Source organism: Lissotriton helveticus, chromosome 11 (assembly GCF_964261635.1).
Source record: "Lissotriton helveticus chromosome 11, aLisHel1.1, whole genome shotgun sequence".
In the NCBI taxonomy this organism is placed as follows: domain Eukaryota; kingdom Metazoa; phylum Chordata; class Amphibia; order Caudata; family Salamandridae; genus Lissotriton; species Lissotriton helveticus.
Genome location: NC_136072.1, coordinates 451,962,132 through 451,985,932, shown reverse-complemented (window position 1 = coordinate 451,985,932; position 23,801 = coordinate 451,962,132). Strand labels below are relative to the sequence as shown.

Genomic DNA, 23,801 nt, shown 5'->3' with positions numbered 1-23,801 from the left:
AGTCTACCAGACTCTGCAAAAACACAAAATCGATCCATTACAGGTTTAGGAGAAAATAAAGTAAAATACGTTGTTTAAAGAGGAGAGAGTTCCAACTTTTACAGTAAAATAAGCATATGTCTTAAACGCAGAAATGTGAATATGACTTCCTATATTACTAAGTTGCAATTTTAAACAGATGGTGTTTTACTTGCAAACGTTCTGAATTGCAAGATTCCTTTAAACAACCATTTACAAGATTTTAACAGGGTACCAATATGCTTAATGCAAAAAGATTAAAAATTAAAAAACACACAATGTCAAGTAAAACCCACGTTTTGGTCAGTTAGCCCAACTTCTGATGGATACTTCTAACCACAAATTCCTCACCTATTAAACTCCACCAAGCACTAGACTGGATCTGGCAACCTTTTAGCAATTACTCCAACATGCCAGAGGTGGTGCTACTAGACTCAAAGTTGGCTTCGTCCCACCTCCAGAACTCCAGGCGCGGGCTGTATATTGGCGCCACCCCTGCATAATGATAGTTTCTTTTTCTGGCCCCCAATTCGACATGGATCTGAAGCTCTGCTCCCAAACTTTATGAGGGCTTTACAGACTTCCAAAACAACTTCTTTTTGTACGGTGTGTAGGTATGTCTCCCCTGAAGACCAGAGGCCTCTAGCCATGCTACACCTACTGGAAGCAGACGCCTGCTTCAGACTCGCACAGCATCTGGGTTTCATGTTTCTGATCAATCGTGATTTGAAGTCATGAGGTAAATGCTCCCTAATGAATCAGGAGGGAATGCGGGAGCTGGACACTTAGTAGTACAGAGAACAAGAATCAGTTGCTCTCCATGTCGCAGACTCATTACTGCTCCAAGACCCCGCTCTAGTCAAGGTCCCCAATTCTCGGGTAAGATTAAGATGAAGTGTAAAGGCATATCTCATTGGAAACACAAGTAGGAAAGATGGGAATCCTCCCCCTGCCGCTGCTGCAACAGGGAGCAGTCCAGAAGTCGACACTCTAAAGACACGAACTCTGTGCCTGTTATCAAATTCTGACCTCATTCCACAGCTGGAGCCCGTGTTCACCCACAATTTCCTGGGCCATCCTCTACTATGCAGCAAACAGAGATCATTATAGTGGTAAAGCTGCAATTTTTCAGGAAGATTCTAGCTTCCCTTGGAGCTCCTTTGGGCACCATGGTTCTACAGTCAAACTTATACCAGAAGGTCCTGTTCCAACACCCAAAGAATCAATTAGACTGCCAAACAACCACTTACTGTCGCCAGGCCGTGACTCCACTTTTTTTTGCTAGAGACCACGCTGGTTCCAGCCAGTCCAACGCTAGCTCAAGTGATGCTGGTTCTGGATCCAACCCAGATACCGATCTTGGGTCCAAAGCCATCATCAACTTGATCTCGTCAAATGTTTCATTATGAGATAACTAAGGCACAGCCAGTTAACAGGACTCTCTGGCAGTGCCTCTGCTTTGGCACCAGTATCTTCAACGATTTGAGGCATTATCGGGCTCAAACTCAGATGCCATAGAGGAGGAGGACGATTTGTTATGCCCTCACCATAGAGATGATGAACTGTACTTTAAATACACACATGCTAGTGGGGTTGATACCTTGCTAGAGACTGCATTGGACTCCCCATTAGAGCCCCTCCCACTGAGGACAGTGCCTACTTTGCTGTGGTGGTATGGAGGGTCGCATAGGTGTTAGAACCACAGCTACCAACAGGCTAATCTTGCAGCCTGGCCCTACAGCTTTGAAGCCTTTACGAGCCTGCAAGGAAGCCCTGACAAACTCAGACTGCAGTGTTGCCCCCGTAGGTGGGTGTCACAGACTTGCCCAAGGGTACACAGCCTTCAACACCTGAGAGTCTTGTACTGCAGGCTTCGGCTAGCAACATGAACCATAATGCCTATCCCACTGCTCCACCTGATCGCCTGCTCACATTGATGTACTTGGTAAAGAGTGTTCTCCTCAGGCAGTTTTACTTTACGATCAATGATAGCAGTCTGCATGTTGCGCAGATACGCCCATGCCAGGTGGGCCATGGCAAGAGAGATCTTGTCCTCTTTTCCAGTGGAGTTGATAAATACCTTCCAACAAACAGTCCATGAAGGGCGAGATAGTCCAAATTAATGTTGAGGGCCGGATTGGGTACTACAAATTCTGTAGGCCATGCTATTGCCACTGCTGTATTGATTCGTTTCCATGCATGGATGTGCAATACATGCCCTCTAGTGACGTGCAAGCATTCCACACAGCAGGGGGTGCAGAATACGCTTTTACATGCCGAACTGGAGTGCAGTTATTTTGGCATATTATCTCCTGCAGGCTGTCTATTGCAGTTACGCTCTTTCCATTCTTTCAACTACACCTCTTCAGTGGCATCTACTTTCACTCAGATCTCCCCAGAACATGCCTTCATACTTGCTAAAGTGGATCATTCATTGCTTCACCCCCATGCTCCTTCCACTCTGGACCAAAATCATTAACAGTTCCCTTCAACAAGGTCTCATCCCTGACTCTCTCAAGGTGGGGCAAGTCACGCCCATACTCAAGAAACCTACAGCTGACCCGTCTGACCTAAACAATTACCGTCCCATCACAAACATCCCCACCTTGGCCAAACTGCTGGAAAAATGTGTACAACTCCAACTAACAAAACACATTGATAAGTTTGACCTCCTCAACCCGCATCAATCAGGCTTCCGAGCGAAACACAGCACTGAAACGGCCATGACTCACATAAATGATGACGCCCTCCAAATTCTTGATCGCAATGATTCATGCCTCCTCATCCTTCTCGACCTTTCATCAGCATTTGACACGGTCAAACATGAGAACCTCCTGGAGCTACTAAACACTAGTATGGGCTTATCCGGGACTGTTCTCAAATGGTTCACCTCCTTCCTACATAATCGGTCTCAGAAGTTCAAGATCAATAATGAGCTGTCTTCGCCTGTGCCAGTCGACCTAGGAGTTCCACAAGGATCCTCACTCTCACCCACACTGTTCAACCTCATCATGGAGCCACTTGCCACCTTGCTCCAAGCATCCAATGTATACTTCCATATGTATGCTGATGACACTCAACTTTACCTAAAGGTACAATCCCCGGATGATATCAAACTCCTGAACTACACTCTTATAAAGACCCAATCGTGGTTGGCCGACAATCACCTCAAACTAAATGCTCTGAAAACTGAGTTCCTACTGATATCACCCCCTGCGAAAACTACCACTACCCAAATCTGGCTCAATCACCTAACAGCACTCAATGTCCGACCCACCATCGTGGACTCTGCGAAATCCTTAGGTATCACACTTGACGCAAAGCTCAACATGCAACAGCACATTAGCAAAGCAACGAAAGGAGCTAATTTCCAAATCAACACACTGAGGAAACTTAAACCCTTCCTCCCAGCCAAAGACTTCCAAAATGCTGTACAAGCCCTCGTCATCCCCCGCATAGACTATGGAATTGTGACACTCAGTGGTCTCCCTCTAGCAACAACTGCACCCCTAAGAGCCTCCTTGAACGCTGCCGCGAGACTCATTACTGGCTCAAGAAAACACTCCCATATAACTCCTGACTTGAAATCTCTGAAATGGCTGCCCTTTGAAGCCAGAATTTACTGAAAATTGCTGTGATGACACACGCGGCCGTACACCACAAGGCACCTAACTACCTCACCCAAAAGCTGACTATATCAGGAGGTTCGAGATCCAATAGAAGTACAAAAAATCTACTCCTGAAACCTCGTAGATTCCGGAAGGAAAAAACATACAAACGCTCCTTCTCAGGAATGGCACCCAGGATCTGGAATGCACTCCCTCCTGAAACCAGGCTTATCTCCTCCACGGCCTTCTTTAAGAAAGAGGTGAAAGCCATCCTTATGGCTAAGCACACCTGAACTTTATTGTTTGTTGATCAGAGACTCCGCACCACATTGGTATCTCTGGCTACCTGATTGTCGAATGTCAAATAATATCATATTCTTCCTGATTGCGATCCTTTTGATTCTTCTTGTTTGTCGTAATTCTATTATGATCAGTATACTCTATTATGCTACTCACTAACCACCTATTACTAGACTATTCTCGTTAATTTGGTGAAACTCGATGTCCCTACCCCTTATTCTTTGTAACTTTTAGATATTGTCATAAGCCATCCCTTTAGCCTAAGCTCTCCTGAACTCTATTGTAGGTAAAGTAAAGTCCACATTTGTAAAGCGCACAATCACCCGTAAGGGTCTCTAGGCGCTGGGGGCCGTCGGGAAGGTTAAGCGAGCTATTGCCCAGAGTCACATGGTGCTGGGCTAACCTGCCGCCGGAGCCGGGGATCGAACCGTGGTCCCCAGATTCCAGCGTCAGTCGCCCTGGCCGCGGCGCCACACCTCTCCCCACTAGGTGGATCAAAGACTCAGTTTCGTCTTATATTATCGTTTACCTGATTGTTTATTGACATTTTATCAGCACGTGACTGCTATCTGATCATGATATTGAACTTATACTGCACCCAATTTTATGTTGCGACACCCCCCTGCTATCCTCACCCTTGTGTCTGTAAAGCGCTCTGATATCTGTAAAGATCTTGTGCGCGCTATATAAAACTCTGAATAAATAAATAAAATAAATAAATTGCTGGCCAATAGCAATAGAGTGAGTCCTAGGAATGAAAAGGGCAATGGGTGCCAATTCTTTTACATCTTGGTGTTCAGAGCAGACCGTTATCTCAATCCAATTTAGGCCAACCAGTTCTGCAACACCTTCCTTCAAAAGAGCATGATCAACATGCAGATTGGAGAGTGTCCTCAGACGTGAAAAACTTATACTTTCATCTATCCTTCCTGCAAGTTTCACAGGCGCTTTCTCTAATCCGCTGTGGGGAAGGAACACTTTCAGTTCACTATCCTGCCCTTTAACGCCTCAAAAGATGTTCCAGGGTATTTACGAAGGCCAGGAGTGCACTACCCTATTTCTCATCCTGTGCCTCAATCAATATCTTTAATTATGGATCTATATATTTATCACTTTCTTCTAATTTAGCATTTCCAATGCACTACCCTATTTTTCAGCCTATACTTTGCTCAATATATCTTCTAGCCCAATCTTCTGACTCATCTCAAACTTCTTCTACTACTCCTTCCAATGCACTACCCTATCTCTCATCCTATACATCTATTAATCTACATATACTTACCTCCTTTATGTATCTATATACTTTCAATGTAATTATGGATCTATATATTTATCACTTTCTTCTAATTTAGCATTTCCAATGCACTACCCTATTTTTCAGCCTATACTTTGCTCAATATATCTTCTAGCCCAATCTTCTGACTCATCTCAAACTTCTTCTACTACTCCTTCCAATGCACTACCCTATCTCTCATCCTATACATCTATTAATCTACATATACTTACCTCCTTTATGTATCTATATACTTTCAATGTAATTATTGATCTATATATTTATCACTTTCTTCTAATTTAGCATTTCCAATGCACTACCCTATTTTTCAGCCTATACTTTGCTCAATATATCTTCTAGCCCAATCTTCTGACTCATCTCAAACTTCTTCTACTACTCCTTCCAATGCACTACCCTATCTCTCATCCTATACATCTATTAATCTACATATACTTACCTCCTTTATGTATCTATATACTTTCAATGTAATTATTGATCTATATATTTATCACTTTCTTCTAATTTAGCATTTCCAATGCACTACCCTATTTTTCAGCCTATACTTTGCTCAATATATCTTCTAGCCCAATCTTACCTCCTTTATGTATGTATATACTTTCAATGTAATTATGGATCTATATATTCATCACTTTCTTCTAATTTAGCATTTCCAATGCACTACCCTATTTTTCAGCCTATACTTTGCTCAATATATCTTCTAGCCCAATCTTCTGACTCGTCTCAAACTTCTTCTACTACTCCTTCCAATGCACTACCCTATCTCTCATTCTATACATATATCAATATATCCTCTACATCCACTCTCTCATTTATCCCAAACCCCATACCACTACTATGATTGCCAAAATAACCCTTTATAGACTCTCTACTACTCTACCCCTCCTTGCATCATCTGACACCTCTTTTACTATACCGATCCCCTAAAACAAACCTTTCTAAACTCTTCCCTCTGAGTCCTCCCCTCCAAAACTCCTTTTTACTCATCCAAAAGCCTTCTCCTATTGCTAAGACCTAAACGAAAACATTAAAAAAATCTTTCACTCTTTTATCCCTCCACTATCCTTTACAATCGAAATTAACAGACTAACATGTTCACTTCTCAAATTCCATATTAAAGTATACTAATATACTACCCAAATAACTGAATAACATATCCACTAGTCAAATTATTACATTTTTTTTACTATACTAATTTATCACAATAATCCTTTATGGGCTCCGGAGTGGCGTGCTACTCGCCAGAAAAGCGATTCAACACCCATCAGGGGTAACAAGTGCTATATGAATGCAAATCTTTCTTCCCCTTTTATCCCTCCGCTATCCTTCTCACTCCAAGTAACTGACTAATATCCACCACTGAAATTACTTCATATTTCACCATATTAATTCACCACTAATCCTTTTTAGGCTTCCTGAATAGCGCGCGTCTTACTACTCAAAGCTATATACCACACAGTCCACACCCAATCAATCAGAAATACATGACTACCTAGATGATATTGGCCCGGTACGGTTGTCGGACACAAATAGGGAATACTTTAGCCACCATATCACGGAGGACGAATTTAAAGAAGCGATTAATTTGCTGCCGAATAACAAAGCACCTGGGGTGGATGGCCTACCAGGCGAATTTTATAAGGAATTCAGAGACCTCCTGATCCCTCACTTGGCCGAAATGTTTGCGGAAGCATATGAGGACGGTGTTCTTCCACTGTAATTACGCGAGGCCTTATTGATACCACTCCCTAAACCTGGTAAAGATCCTGGAAAATGCGACTCGTACCGCCCGCTCTCCCTTATAAATATTGACGTTAAAATCTTAGCCAAGATACTAGCAAATAGGATAAAACCACTACTTGGAACTCTAGTATTGCTGGATCAAGCTGGTTTTATCCCGACCAGGTCCACAACACAGAACAAACGCACCATATTTGCGATGTATCACAGCTTGAACCCGGAACTACCGGCAGCAGCCGCTCTATTAGATGTGGCAAAAGTCTTTGATTCAGTGGAGTGGACGTTCATGTCTACAGTTCTGACTAGAATGGGGTTTCCACCACCTTTCCTTAAATGGAATTCTCTATTGTATACTGAGCCTAAAGCTAGAGTACGGATAAATGGCATTACATTGCAACATATGGAAATAAGCCGTGGAACGGGACAGGGATGCCCCTTGTCGCCTATTCTGTTTGCACTAACGTTAGAACCCCTAGCCTGTAAAATCAGACGGAAACATCCCGAAGCAGCCCTACAATTTAGTCGCCGACCTATTGGGATATCCCTGTATGCAGACGAGATGGTAATATACACCAGATATCCAGACACCAATTTAAACCCTCTCATACGTGAATATATTCGATTTGAAAAATTCTCAGGGCTTAGTATAAATTGGGATAAATCAGTTGTAATTCCACTGACATCAGACCCTCCTCAACTCACTTTAGATTATCCTTTGCAGTGGCATACTGAGCCTGTTAAATACCTTGGAATATGGGTGCACCGTGACCCAGATGTAGTAATCAGAGAAAATTACGGTAAAGCATTGACTAAATTAGAAGAACAGGTTGAAAAATTGATTAAATTGCCACTATCACTGGCGGATAGAATTGCGCTCCAGAAAATGATAGTCCTACCGAGATTCCTATACCTATTCTGGAATATCCTGATGTGGCTCAAGGAGACGTTTTTTTCCAGATTGAGAACAGTAATGCAACGTCTCACATGGGGTGCACCCAGAGTTAGCTGGAAGATACTAACACGGCCATACCATCAAGGGGGGTTTAGCGCTCCAGATTTTATGTTATATTACTACTGTGCGCAAGAACACCACGTACACTACTGGGTACAACCGCATTCGCATATCCCACATATTGCAGTGGAAAGGGACAGTGTACTTCCGCAATAGATAACGAATTACATCTCAGATCCCGTTAATGTTCTCCCTAGGGATGAGATACAGCCGGTTAAATGAACATCTAGAGCGTGGCATGCTCTGGCATCTCGAGCTCAGAAGTTGCCTCTCTATGTGCCGGCACTCCCATTGGCAAACCACCCCAAACTATCGGTTACACAGGAAAAGAAGAGGAAAATTACACTGGGAGATATGTTTTTTTGATGATGCGCACATTGTTTCCTCATAATAAATGTATATCACGCGATGACCCCTCACTATGTGCACACCAAACACCATTGAAGATGTGCGCATACTTGAGATTCCGCTCTGCAATCAGGCACTTATATGAGTCATTCCCAGAGGAACCTCCACGATTAAACGCATTACAGATACTTCTCACAGCACCCACATGGAAAAACTTAGGTAAACGACTCTATGCTGCCTCTCAGACCGAACAGACCTCAGGGCCTAACAAATCACTACAGAGGTGGGAGGACACGATTGAGGAAACGATACCCTAGGAGGACTGGAATTATAGCCATGCCCAACTCCAATTGACTAAACATATTGATCAGTTTGACCTCCTCAACCCCCATCAATCAGGCTTCCGAGCAGGACACAGTACGGAAACTGCTATGACACACATAATTGATGACTCCCTCCAAATCCTGGATCAAAACGATACCTGCCTCCTCATCCTACTTGATCTCTCCTCAGCATTTGAGACCGTCAAACACGAGAACTTACTCGAGCTGTTCAACACCAGAATGGGTCTATCTGGGACTGTTCTCAAGTGGTTCACTTCCTTCCTGCATAACCGGTCTCAGAAATTCAAGAGCAACAACTTGATGTCCCCACCTGTGCCTGTAACATTAGGCGTCCCACAAGGATCTTCCCTATCCCCAACATTGTTCAACCTAGTCATGGAGCCTCTCACCACCTTGTTACAAGCATCTAATGTACACATTCACATGTACGCCGACGACACCCAACTATATCTCAAATTACAATCCCCCGAAGACATCAAACTTCTGAACTCAACGCTCAGAAACACCCAATCATGGCTTGCCGACAATCACCTCAAACTCAATGCTCTGAAAACTGAGTTCCCTCTGATCGCACCTCCCGCGAAAATCTCCACCACTCAAACTTGGCTTAAGCACCTAACTGCACTCAATGTCCAACCTACCATCGTGGACTCCGCGAAATCCTTAGGCATAACTCTTGACGCCAATCTCAACATGCAGCAGCATATCAGCAAGGCAACTAAGGGAGCTAATTTCCAAATCAATACTTTGAGGAAACTTAAACCCTTCCTCCCAGCCAAGGATTTCCAAACTGCAGTACAAGTCCTAATCATTCCTCGCATAGACTACGGAAGCGTCGCCCTCTGCGGACTCCCCATATCAACAACCGCACCCCTAAGAGCCTCTTTGAACGCTGCAGCGAGACTTATCACTGGATCAAAAAAACACTTGCATATTTCCCCTGACTTAAAATCCCTGAACTGGCTGCTTTTTGAAGCCAAAATACATCTGAAAATTGCCTGCATGATACACATGGCTGTACACCACAACTCACCCAGCTACCTCACTCAGAAGCTGACAACATCAGGTGGCTCAAGAACCACTAGAACCACAAAAAATCTTCTTCTGAAACCTCGAAGATTCCGGAAGGAAAAAACGTATAAACGCTCCTTTTCAGGAATGGCACCCATCATCTGGAATGCACTCCCTCCAGAAACCAGGCTTATTTCCTCCACTGCATTTTTTAAGAAAGAAGTAAAAGCTATCCTCATGGCTAAATTTATCTGAACTTTTACTTTGGATCTATTTGAGACCCTGCACCTATTTGTACTATTTGTTTATCTGATTGTCTATTTGTACTATTTGTTTATCTGATTGACTATGCTCCTTCATGTACCTACCCTATTTAGCTACTCATTTATTACCTACATTTATTCTGGGCTCAAAAGTCTGTTAATCTCTCTCTTGTTTTCCTTACCCCTTGTTTTTGTAAAGCGCTCTGATATCTGCAAAGATCTTGTTCGCGCTATATAAAACTTTCAAAATAAATAAAATAAATGAACTACATTTACTTACATCAAATTGCAATTTGCGGATCATTCACTTCAAGTTTATCCATCAGACTTATTACACACAGGCCAAATCACACTGGGACGGCCTTAAAGCAGACGACAAATGTGTACGCTGTGCTACACCTAAAGCCGACTTCTTACACATGTCATGGGCATGCACTAGTCTACACAGGTACTCGCAGGAAGTCACAGAAGCGTTATGAACTATGCTGGCCGAGCAAATACCAAACACACCGCTGATATGTCTACTGGGTAGCCGTAAACTCAAACTAGCCAGGAGACCTGGTGGTAACACTCCTACTCGCAAAACGACAGATAGCTATGAAATGGGGTAGCAAAAGACCACCTAGATTTAAAGATTGGGTCACAGACATGATATACTGTAAAGAAACACTGGGAACGTATGCAGAAGAATTGCCTCAGGCCTCTAGACCCAGAGACTTCTGGGAAACCCCTAAGTTCTACTTGCAACAGATACAAGATGCACCTGAAATACAGAACACTGGGATTTTGAGGATACGGGAGGGGGCTCCCTGTCAACTGGAGATGTTAAGTTACTATAGCTTATATGTAAACAAAATGTCGGCTCACAACTATGGCACAGGCCTTAGAGAATGAAGTTGTATGTTATTGCAAACCTTCGGATACGACAAATGTATTGTATGCCACGGATTGTTTTACACGGTGCATTTTTCTTTATATTACTGTAAGTACGAAACAATTATGTTATGCGTGTAACGGTTATGACATGTAAATGTACATTTGAAGCTGCTTGGTACAAAAATAAAAATATAAAAAAAATGTACTTGCATGTTTCACTATACTAATTCAACACTAATCCTCTATGGGTCCCGGAGTAGCGTGCTACTCGCCGAAAAAGCGCTTTGACGCCTCGTCAGAGGTAGTAAGCGCTATATAAATGCAATTACAATACAATACAATACATATTCCCATACTTAAACAGCCAGCTGCTAAGGGTTCAGCTGTGGGCCTTCTGGGAAAGACTATCTTCACGCTTTTTTTCCCCCCGAGTGGTTCTCAATTAACAAACCGAAATCCCACCTTTTGCCAGTGCAAAGGATTCAGTAATGGGGACCATTCAGGACATAGTGGCATTCAAAGCTTTTACTGTCTCACAATTTCAATGTTGTGGGCATAGTCCCATGGTCCAGCCAGGTGGTTCCAAGGCTTCTTGGTTTCCTAACTTTGTGCATCATGCTGGTGCCAAACTGGCACATGCGGGCTCTGCAGTGAAACCCCCTTTCAAAGGACTCTGCACTTGGAGTGCCTCTCTGACAGCATTTGTTTGCCAGACATGATCCCTAGGACCTTCAATGGTTGTTGACGGATCCCAATCTGACTTGTGGCAGGCCGATTCCCCCAACCCCATCCAGAGCAATTTATAATCGTAAAATTGTAAACATTTGTTGTGGATCAAGACATATATTATTAATACATATGTAAGGAAGTCAACATCATATTTTGAAAACTATTATTGCTGAGAAGATTAGGAAATACATAACACTGTTGGTCTACAGTGAAGACTATTAAAGGAAGCTTAAGTAACTTGCTTGAAGTCAAGACCAATGAATACTTTGTTAGCCAGACTGCAAGAGTGACCATTCATATTGACTTTTATTTCAAGTGATCACTATATATTTTTTTAGAACAGAAGAAAAGTGAAGTGAGACCGCGAGAAGAGAAAGGAATTGAGAGAGATAAGAAGAAAACATTTCAATGACCTAATAGAGAATCTGATTGATTTTATCACTTTGTCCTGAAGAAGGTGGGTTAAATCAGCTACAAACCACCGAATGGCAGCGTTGACATTTCTGTGATATATAATTTAAAATGTTTGTGTGATATACAATCCAACATTTCTGTGATTGATTAATGTCTGAAAATAAGGTGTGTCTTTATTTGTGTATCAAGATCAGAGAATGTTAGACTTGGCATCTTTTGGCGTGTTTTTGCTTTCCGACCTCCCGGTTTTTACTCTGTTTTTGCTGGTGTAATGATTCAGCGCACTTTTCCTCACTGCTGATCAGTGGTAAAGTGCAGGTTCTCCTGTTGGAAAATGTGTTATGGATTGGTATTTCCATGATTGGCTTATTTGATTTATGTGTCTGGCCCTAGTAAAGTGCACTGCGGGTGCCAGGGCCTATAAATCAAATGCTGTTGGTGGGCTGCAGCATTGGATTGTGACACCCACGCAAACAGCCCGTAAAGTGTAACTTGGGCCTGCCATTGCAGAGCTTGTGTGCAGCCTGGGGCTGCCATGTCGACATGGCAAGTGCACACACTTGCCAGCCCCTAAACCTTCCCTTTTCTACATGTCAGTCGTCGCTAAGGTAGGCCCAAGGTACCCCAAGGGCAGGGTGCATTGTATGTGAAAGGTAGGACATGCCCTGGTGTGTGTGTGGCATGTCCTGATAGTGAATTACAGCTTACTTCGTTTTTCCCTATTGCAAGGCTACCTGTTCCCCATAGGCCAGAGTGGGCAGTTTGATTATAACATTCTATAATCCTAACTGACTCAGGGAACATGGAAGAAATTCGAGTTCAGTATGCCTGAACTCAGAATGATAAAATACATCTTTTAGTGAAGTTGATTTTAACATTCTGGGTTTGAAAATACCACTTTTAGAAAGTAGGTATTTTCTGACCTAACCATCCAGCCTGCCTCTGCTAGCTTGTGTATTAGCTGTCTGGTTTGTGAGTGACAGGGGCTGGGGGAGACTCCAGGAGACAGGGCTGAATAGACCTATCTGCACATAGATGGGTGAGAGTAGCAGCACCTGGGTCTGAATAGGGCTGTGCCTGCCTCCCGCAATGCTGGCTTCCACCGTCTGTGGTGCGTCTGATGTCCCTGTCCTACACTGTCAAAGGAAAAGCAGGAGTCGTGTAAACAAAGTGCTCCAAAACTGACCATAACTAGTTTGGACTCCAGAGTACAAAGCATTTGCCGATATAAATATTGGGGCTCAGACCCCAAGACTTTAGAACTTGCTGGAATCAAGGAACCTGCCAAGAAGAAGAGCTGGAAGAGCTGCCAGGAAGAGTACTACCCCTTTGCTGTGTTGTTGGGTTAGCCTGCAGCTGCTGCTTCTGCCTTGGGCAGTAAAAGGACTGGCTATACTTTCTCTACTTGTGCCGAGTATCTCCAAGGGCCTGAAAGTGAGCAAGCCCCCTGTTAAGAAGACTTCACCAACCTCTGGGTACCACTGTTTCAGTTGCCACAGAGAAGAGGGAACCGCGACCGACTCGGTCACTGCTGGCCTTGTGTCCTGAAGGCACCGCAGGCCGCACCGTCTCACCCTGCACCGCACGCCTTGATCTCACCGGCGCAGTCTGCACAATCGTCACCGAGCCGCTGCCTGCACCGCATCGAGAGGCACCGCTGCCTGCACCGCCTCACTTCACTTCCGTTGGCCTGGTCTCACCGACATGGTCGCCGCTGGCTCGACACCCGTGACCGCCTCATCACGCACAGCTGTCCGGCTCCGCCAGCGGCAATTCCCCCCAACCGGCTCTGTCGCTTGCATCGCAACCTGCCAGCACCGCATCGAGCACCGTCTCGCCCTGCACTGAAGCCTTGGTCTCACCGACGCCGTCTGAATGATCGTCACGGAGCCGCTGCTCGCACCGCATCGGGAGGACACCGCACGGTGCACCGCTTCCACTTTGCATCGCAACCGCGACGGATGCCAAGACCGACTCGCACCTCCATGTGAGCCGCACTAAGAAAGGTACTGTTAATGAGTCTTTTCTCGCTGCTGCTGGCCCGCACAGACGCGGTCAGCTGGAACTGCAAGACTCTGTTTTCAGCCTCCCGGTATACTCGGACCGAGCTACAGACTCATACGAACTGTGTTTTCAACGTATTTTTTGCCATTTGAAGACATCTGGTGAAGTAACTATTTTTAAAGTACTGTATTGTGGATTTTTATTGTATTTGGTCGTCTTGAGTATATAAAAATATTGGATATTTTTCTAAACTGGTGTGGTGTCCTTTTGTAGTGCTTACACTGTATTACTGTTGGTTATGTGCAAATGCTTTACACACGGCCTCTGAGATAAGCCAGACTGCTCGTGCCAAGCTACCAAGAGGGTGAGCAGGGGTTATTTTAAGAGTGTAATTCCCTTATCATGACTAGAGTGGTGGTTTCTGCCTGGCTTTGGTGAAAACCTTAGCCAACCAGAAATCCCATTTCTAACAGAGAATAACTAGCACTACTAATGTTTCCTCCTTATATCAGTGATGAACAAGGATGTGTATAACGGATAAAGATTGAGAAACTAGTCATACTGAGACACAACCAGACAGGATATTGTTTTTAATATACTGTGATTGTGATGTGATATCCTTAGTATGCACTCAGCTTTGAGAGAATTTTGAAATTAAAGTGTGATTTTTCTATATCGTGGTACAAAATATACTTTTATGAAATGTATTTGTAATGCTTTCTGACAAATAAAGGGAGACATTTTTGCATCAATCAGGATGCAGTATATAGATAATGATATGATTGAGAGTTGTCTGAATGTTTCCCCACAAAATGACTAATAGAGTGTCGCACAGTTAAGAGTGTCCTCACAAAAGGGGTCGTTTTTCATGGTTGCTGTGCCAGCCTAGGAAAGGACATAAATAATGTGCATACTATTTCCAACGGGAGTAAGCAATGGTGCACCCAGCCATTGCGCCACTCTGGAAAAAGTCCAAGAGTTCGTTACTGTACAGTTTGCGAAAAGAAAAGGGGGCTGGTCTCACCCAAAAGGACGTGTGGCACAATGTGGCACATGTTTCTGGCAGCTGCGATGGACTCGCTCGAGTGTGATGCCCAGGCAGGGAAGGCTGCCTTCAGACACAGAAGTGAAGTATTCATCTAGGAGCCCGAGCTGGGATGGCCGCTGTTTGGAAACTCTGCTGCGCCCTTTACAGTGCGGCGAACAGATCGCTAGTGTCACGCCATCAAACAATTCCATTTTCAAAAGGGCTTGCCAAGAATGTCAGCCTAAATTATAAATGTATTTCACAGACTTCAAAGCACTGGCTGGGGAAGCTGCTTTTAACTGCTCGAGAGGATAGAGTTGGCTGACAATCTGTGGGTCAAAACAACACGGTTCACGTCAAATAGTGGAGTGTGGCGCCCCCTTGCTTCGGAAAGGAAAACTCCAATAACCCATCGCTCCACTGCTCAGGCAGGAACGTGTTTCGTATGGCCAGTGAGTGCTACAATATGAAATTGTTAAAGTAGCATTTTAAATGTAGAAAATAATTATCTCACAGTAAGAGTCTTGAATCGTTTGCTCTAAGGGGAGGCCAGGGCGATTTGTTTGAGCCTGTTGGAGCTTGCACACATACATGCATTCACAGTGGTTTTTCCAGGACACGTTGGACAGTGGCAATCAATAGTGCCATGGTAAAAGGGCCGCTCAAGAAACCGGACGATGCTCTTTAGAAAATGTAGCAGAAGTATTAGTAATATCTACATAAACTGGCATCCTCGGAACCCCAAAATCAGGACCGCGTGTAATAATTCTACATCAAGTAATATCCTGGAATCACCTTATCCGTTTATAACAAAACCATTCATTTTGCACAATATCAGCCGAAATCTTTGTGAATCAACCGTAATTTCCTCCTGCTTCCATCAAGCTTTTGACTATGATAAAAAAAAAAGCAAGATCTGAAGCTGGCAGTCCTGAGGGAGTCCAACGCACTTGGTGGGTGGAGCGGCTCCGAACACTGGTGGCTGGCACTTAATATCTAAATAGGGAAACACCCATTACATCGCAACTTTTACAACGCACTACCATTACAACGGAACTTTTACAACGCAAAAACCATTACAACGCAGGTATTTACAACGCAGGTATTTACAACGCAGGTGCTATTACAACGCATACCATTACAACGTAAGTACTGGTAAGTATATAATTATATTTAAAATGTTATATGTTTGTTTTTTAAATGGGGTATTTTTGGGGTTAAGGGTCAGTTTTGGGTTTTAAGGTAAAGGGGCATTTTTAGGATTCAGGGTGAGATTTGGGTTTTTGGGCAAAGGGGTATTTTTAGGGTTCAGGGTCAGTTTTCAGTTTTTGGGTAAAGGGGTATTTTTAGGGTTCAGGGTCAGTTTTCAGTTTTTGGGTGAAGGGGTATTTTTAGGGTTCAGGGTCAGTTTTCAGTTTTTGGGTAAAGGGGTATTTTTAGGGTTCAGGGTCAGTTTTCAGTTTTTGGGTAAAGGGGTATTTTTAGGGTTCAGGGTCAGTTTTCATTTTTTGGGTAAAGGGGTATTTTTAGGGTTCAGGGTCAGTTTTCAGTTTTTGGGTAAAGGGGTATTTTTGGGGTTCAGGGTCAGTTTTCAGTTTTTGGGTAAAGGGGTATTTTTAGGGTTCAGGGTCAGTTTTCAGTTTTTGGGTAAAGGGGTATTTTTAGGGTTCAGGGTCAGTTTTCAGTTTTTGGGTAAAGGGGTATTTTTAGGGTTCAGGGTCAGTTATGGGTTTTTGGGTAAAGGGGTATTTTTAGGGTTCAGGGTCAGTTTTGGGTTTTTGGGTAAAGGGGTATTTTAAGGGTTTAGGGTCAGTTATGGGTTTTTGGGTAAAGGGGTATTTTTAGGGTTCAGGGTCAGTTTTGGGTTTTTGGGTAAAGGGGTATTTTTAGGGTTCAGGGTCAGTTTTGGGTTTTTGGGTAAAGGGGTATTTTTAGGGTTCAGAGTCAGTTTTGGGTTTTTGGGTAAAAGGGTACAGGGTAAAAATAAAGTAAAATTAAATTTAAATTAAATTAATTAAATTAAATTAAATTAAATTAATTAAATTAGAATTATTTACATTTGTAATTTAAATTATATACTTACCTATACTTACGTTGTAATGGCATGCGTTGTAATAGCCCCTGCGTTGTAAATACCTGCGTTGTAATGCCATGCGTTGTAATGGCACCTGCAATGTAAAAGTTGCGTTGTGATGGCATGCGTTGTAAATGCATGCGTTATAACGTCATACATCCATCTAAATAGTACGATCATCGCACCAAAGAAAAGCAGCACTTGATGGATGGCTCTCAGCTCTTGCAACAGTTTGCTGAGGGGAAAGGGCTCCTAAGAGAGTGCCACTGGCAAGAAGGGATGTTTTCGGGAAGTTTGTTACTTGGAGCCAATTGCCCTGTGGTGGTTCTCCGCTAAGAAAATTCTGCACAGCAAACAAATGAATGACGGAATGATCACAATGCAAAAATTCTCCCCCAGTCAAAAGATCTGGGCTAAATCCATCATTCTTTTGCTCACTACTCCACCCCAGTTTGGACCCAGTCATATGCAAATCTGTCATGACCTTGTGCCCCATGGGAACAGTCCAGGCCGAACTGCCAGGTAAGGTCCTCCCTGGACCAGAAACAAGCATCCTGGGACCGGTTTCAGGGTATGTCACCCTTCTTCAGCCAGGCTAGCTTGAATCCAGTGGCACAGTGAGCAAGGGACCCACATCTGGGCATACCCATCCCACTTAGGGCGAAAAGTGTTACAGCAAACAAATGATGGACGGAATGCTGACTGCAAACATTCTCCTCCAGTCAAAAGTCTGCACAGCGTACCACTAATGAAGGCTGAGTTTCTGGGTAGTGCAGATCATGTGTGAACACATTCTGCTATGCCCTAAGACTATTGAGAACTTATCTGAAGCCTCAGATAAGGGTCCCGGAAAATGCAAGAATCCATCAGCCCCAAAGGTCAAAAAGACTAATGCTTTTAGCAATGGCCTAGCTTGGAAAATAATCTTTTGCATGTTGGCCACTCTTTCCTGAGCGAGGTGGTCTTCCAGAGTGAAGTGACCCACGATGGGGCCCAGTTTTTACCCTGGGACTAGAAACAATCATCAATTTGAGAGAAAAAGACCTGTTTATTGAGAAGACTGGAATGCAATTGCAGCTGCTCTGATTCGAGGGTCAAAGTGCTCAACTATTTGAGCCAACTGTCTTAAGTGAAAATGAGGCTATTTTGCTCAAAAAGACGAGTCTTGACTTTTCTATGATATTGGTAAAAACCATTGAAGTCAGGCGCGCAACACCCATTGGGCTCACCGGGCTTCAGCCCCCCCCCCCGTCGTTTGTGTCAGCCCAGACTGAGACAGTTTCGCGGGCTGGTGACGTCTAATTGCAGTCGCACCCAAGTACTTCACAGGTCTTTAAAAGACCGTGTACTTGTAAATGAGGCTTTTGTTGTGTTTTCATCCTTTTTTACAGCCGCTCTGGTTACGGCTAGAAGTATTAGCCCCCCCCCCCCAAATCTTTTTCAGCCCCCCCCCCCCCGAAATTTGGCTCTAGTTGCCCGCCTGCTTGAAGTGGATGTCAGATCGAACAGTAGAGCAGTAAATTGGCAATTACCCTCATCTTCCTACGAATCTCAGAAAATTTCTCTGACAATGTAAGTTCTCACAAATGTAGTGACCGATAGGTAAAGGACATTACCCAGTCTCGCAGCTCCCATGCAGTCAAAATCTGAGCCAAAGTGGCCATTTTAAACTCTTTATCGATAAAAGTGGTTTAAAAAAAGACCCAACTCTAAAAACAATAAAAGCCTTCCTACTGCCATCAGAATGTAAATAAATGTAAATCCGTATTTGTAAAGCGCAAACTACTCACCCTTATGAGTCTCAAGGCGCTGGGGGCCGTCGTGAAAATTAAGTGAGCTATTGCCCAGAGTCACATGGTGCTGAGTTGAGCTGCTGCCGGAGCCGGGATTGAACCGTGAACCCAGTGCTCTGAAGTCAGCTGCCCTGGCCGCTGCACCACACCTCTGAGGTCAAATACATTATTTAGACGACTGACCTTGAGAAAACATCAGGGTATTGGGTGTTTATTATGATCTGATGAAGGGTACTCACAGTGAAGACCAGTTACCTACAGTTCATTGATACAATTAGGGGGTGCACTGGGTAAGAAACCCCAGACATGTATTGTTGGTTTGGCTGTCTCGCAGAAAAGGGAACTAACAAGAGATTGCAGTTAACGTAGTGAAAGTGAACCCTGCACTCCGAAGTCAGCTGCCCTGGCCGCTGCACCACATCACTCGGAAGCCGAGAAGTAATTCTTTTTACAAGCATACAGGAACTACTACATGGCCATGCTGTGGATATTAAGCAACACAGCCCTTTGAAAAGGAAAGAAGTCGCCATCGTACCCCCCTGGGTCCTGAGATAAGTTTGGGGGTACTTTCTAACAGCTCAACGCACATTTTGATTTACAGCCACATCCACCCTGAACAATTTGCTTAGTCGCTGCATTTTACTTTCTGAAAACTGACTACATAAACAATGGCTAATCATCAATGCTGAATTCCTTGGAACTTTTGACACAGAAGAACTTTTTTTGAGTCAAACCAACAAAGTTAAGGAAAATGGGAATAAAGCAGGTAAAGGAATATTTTGAGACAGCTGAAAGGCTGAAAGTACTAAAAAGAGATGCAGACAGTTTGAGCAGTAGTAACAAACCAACACGAGCACCAATATTGCCAAACTATTTGAACACTGGATCAAAGGAATGATCGCTCGACTTACTGAAAACAAACAGTAACTCTCAGGGATTATTTTTTACCCGGAGTAAATCTAGTACATTTTTATTTTGCATCAAAAGAACCATATAAATGAGCAATTTTTTCTTTTTGCACAAACACAATTATTTAAAGTGAACTTGACATGAAGAATAAACAATTATTTACAACATTTACACACTTACATTCACACATTCATACAGGATAACACATTAATATTTATATACACATAAACTTTCTGAGATTTATACAAAGATATTTACAATTTCCTATAATTTTGATGGTATAGCATTGGAAATAATATTTGGCGTTTTTAATGTTTAATGATCCAATAGAATGTTCCTAATGCTGAGTAGGGGGGTCTACGCGTTTCGATGTCCCCTGAATGGGGGGAATCTCATCAGGACCAAGAGCCTGTAAATGAAGGAACACAGAAACCAATCAGCCTGGGGGAACCCATGCCTGTAGCACAACAGTGATAGGGGGAGGGGAAGCTTTCCTACCTCTTGGTTGCTCGGTTTTCGTGCGTATTTAGAAGAAACTGTAACCAAAAACAAAGCCCATTTAGCTTCTATACAAAGGAACTTATATCAAATGAAACGACAGACTCATGCGTGAATACTCACATCATTTGCCCCATGTTGAAAATGGCCAGGGTTGGTGGAAGGAGAAATCTGTGAAGATGGAGCGTTTAGAGTCAGAGCATAGCGGAATAAAGCGGGCTCTGTAACTATTGGGCGAGGGGCAGGGGAGAGCACTTACATGGTTCGGGCGCGTGTGGTGTCCGGACAGGATTTTCCGGTATTGGCGGTTGATATCAAGCCTGGTAATTGCTGCAATGAAGCGGAGGGATAAGTTAGATTCTCCTTCGCTCGTGACCCGTCTCCAAGTGGAGTGTGCTTGTGGCGCTAGCGTTTACCTTAATTTTTCGAATGCACTGAATGAATCAGGGGTCCACACCGCTCAATCTCTGTCAAGGAATGACAGCGCTCGCATCAATTCGTCAGTGTTGCTCCTCTCGCGTGATGTGATTAAACACACTTCCTGGTCGAAGGAGTTCTGGGGATTGTGGTTTGAAACCGCAGTCGTTATGGTAACGACATGTGAGACAAATTTAAGTGGGAATGGGATGCAGTTCCAAAGGACTTTGTGCAGCCGACCTGCAGGGCTCTCGCGGGGGGTGGGCCATGAAAGCGCGTGGAATTTAGTGTTGCTGGAGTATTTACAACCGATAAATCTCCGAGAGTTCGTTTAGTCCATCTATTGCCGTATTAAACTTCACGATTAGAAGAGCCTCATGGCGCGATAGTTTGGCTTCAATATCGCCGCCTCTAGAGTCTTTTTCGATCTTGGCAATTACTGTCCATTTTAGATCTTCTAGCGTATGTCCGTGGTTTTTCCAGTGATTTACCAGTGGGGCGGTTGTTACATTCCTTTTGATGCGTGATTTGTGCTGTGTAATTCGGCATCTTACCTCCTGGCTCGTTTTCCCGACATACAATTTGTCGCAGGGACATGTTATGCCATAAATAACATATCTCGATTTACAATTTGTAAATTTATCGTGTTTCCAAAATTGATGTTTATGTTGGAACAAATTGCCTTCCTCCGTACTTGCGCAGCAGATGCATGATCCACATTTATAGTGTCCTTGAATTGGTGATTGTATGTCGGGAAAACGAGCCAGGAGGTAAGATGCCGAATTACACAGCACAAATCACGCATCAAAAGGAATGTAACAACCGCCCCACTGGTAAATCACTGGAAAAACCACGGACATACGCTAGAAGATCTAAAATGGACAGTAATTGCCAAGATCGAAAAAGACTCTAGAGGCGGCGATATTGAAGCCAAACTATCGCGCCATGAGGCTCTTCTAATCGTGAAGTTTAATACGGCAATAGATGGACTAAACGAACTCTCGGAGATTTAATCGGTTGTAAATACTCCAGCAACACTAAATTCCACGCGCTTTCATGGCCCACCCCCCGCGAGAGCCCTGCAGGTCGGCTGCACAAAGTCCTTTGGAACTGCATCCCATTCCCACTTAAATTTGTCTCACATGTCGTTACCATAACGACTGCGGTTTCAAACCACAATCCCCAGAACTCCTTCGACCAGGAAGTGTGTTTAATCACATCACGCGAGAGGAGCAACACTGACGAATTGATGCGAGCGCTGTCATTCCTTGACAGAGATTGAGCGGTGTGGACCCCTGATTCATTCAGTGCATTCGAAAAATTAAGGTAAACGCTAGCGCCACAAGCACACTCCACTTGGAGACGGGTCACGAGCGAAGGAGAATCTAACTTATCCCTCCGCTTCATTGCAGCAATTACCAGGCTTGATATCAACCGCCAATACCGGAAAATCCTGTCCGGACACCACACGCGCCCGAACCATGTAAGTGCTCTCCCCTGCCCCTCGCCCAATAGTTACAGAGCCCGCTTTATTCCGCTATGCTCTGACTCTAAACGCTCCATCTTCACAGATTTCTCCTTCCACCAACCCTGGCCATTTTCAACATGGGGCAAATGATGTGAGTATTCACGCATGAGTCTGTCGTTTCATTTGATATAAGTTCCTTTGTATAGAAGCTAAATGGGCTTTGTTTTTGGTTACAGTTTCTTCTAAATACGCACGAAAACCGAGCAACCAAGAGGTAGGAAAGCTTCCCCTCCCCCTATCACTGTTGTGCTACAGGCATGGGTTCCCCCAGGCTGATTGGTTTCTGTGTTCCTTCATTTACAGGCTCTTGGTCCTGATGAGATTCCCCCCATTCAGGGGACATCGAAACGCGTAGACCCCCCTACTCAGCATTAGGAACATTCTATTGGATCATTAAACATTAAAAACGCCAAATATTATTTCCAATGCTATACCATCAAAATTATAGGAAATTGTAAATATCTTTGTATAAATCTCAGAAAGTTTATGTGTATATAAATATTAATGTGTTATCCTGTATGAATGTGTGAATGTAAGTGTGTAAATGTTGTAAATAATTGTTTATTCTTCATGTCAAGTTCACTTTAAATAATTGTGTTTGTGCAAAAAGAAAAAATTGCTCATTTATATGGTTCTTTTGATGCAAAATAAAAATGTACTAGATTTACTCCGGGTAAAAAATAATCCCTGAGAGTTACTGTTTGTTTTCAGTAAGTCGAGCGATCATTCCTTTGATCCAGTGTTCAAATAGTTTGGCAATATTGGTGCTCGTGTTGGTTTGTTACTATTGATTGTGAGGCTTGTCCTTATTGCCAGTGAGCCCAGACCCTGTCTCGGTAATGACAGTTTGAGCAGGCCACCATGTTTCAGGAAAGGGGATCGGATCAATGTAACAGTAGCTTGCACAAGCACCCTACAGGGACCATCCTATCACTAATAACGACGACAGCAACACTTACATAAATGAAGTGCCTGTTAAAGTCATAAATTACCTTTTAGATCTTTTTAGGATGAGAGTTAAAAATAAAAAATAAATATATAAAAGTGAGACTACAAATTTGAGGGGGAAACACAAATGTTAGGTACATTTTAGTTTGAATTAAAAGGAGAAAAGTTTAAAAACAAAAAAGACACAGGAATTGCAGTAAAACAGGGATATGTTAGGGTAATACAAAGTATTAGGGTTAGAGCTGAAGAGAGGTAAGGGCTATGGATAAAGGTGGGTATTGGGTAAGAAAAGTCCTTAGGCTATGGATCAGGCATGGGGCAGTCTATTGGTTGGGGTAGGATGTGTGTTAAGCGTACATTTGGGCATACGTTAAGGGTGAAGTTAAGGGTTTGGGTAAAGATTAGTGTTGGGGTTAGGGCTACAGCAACGGACTGAGACGGGGTACTTTACAATACAGGTAAATCGTCGAGGACACGGTTCAGAGATACAGCTTCGGTAATACTCTTTCTTGCAGATACTCCAACTACAGTTTCCTCACATTCTGAATAGATACCAATGCAGTACCTCCCAAAAGATGGAGGGTCTGAAAAATGAACGTCACATCAGTAAAAACCCTGCAGGACCTAAAGGGCAAAATGGCCCTTCCTG

General features: G+C 43.5%; 1 protein-coding gene across 1 annotated transcript in view; it reads right to left on the bottom strand.

Annotated features, from left to right (window-relative positions):
- The window catches only part of FARSB (phenylalanyl-tRNA synthetase subunit beta), a 308,213-nt gene that overhangs the window by 76,295 nt on the left and 208,117 nt on the right, over positions 1 to 23,801 (bottom strand). The window lies entirely within an intron of this gene.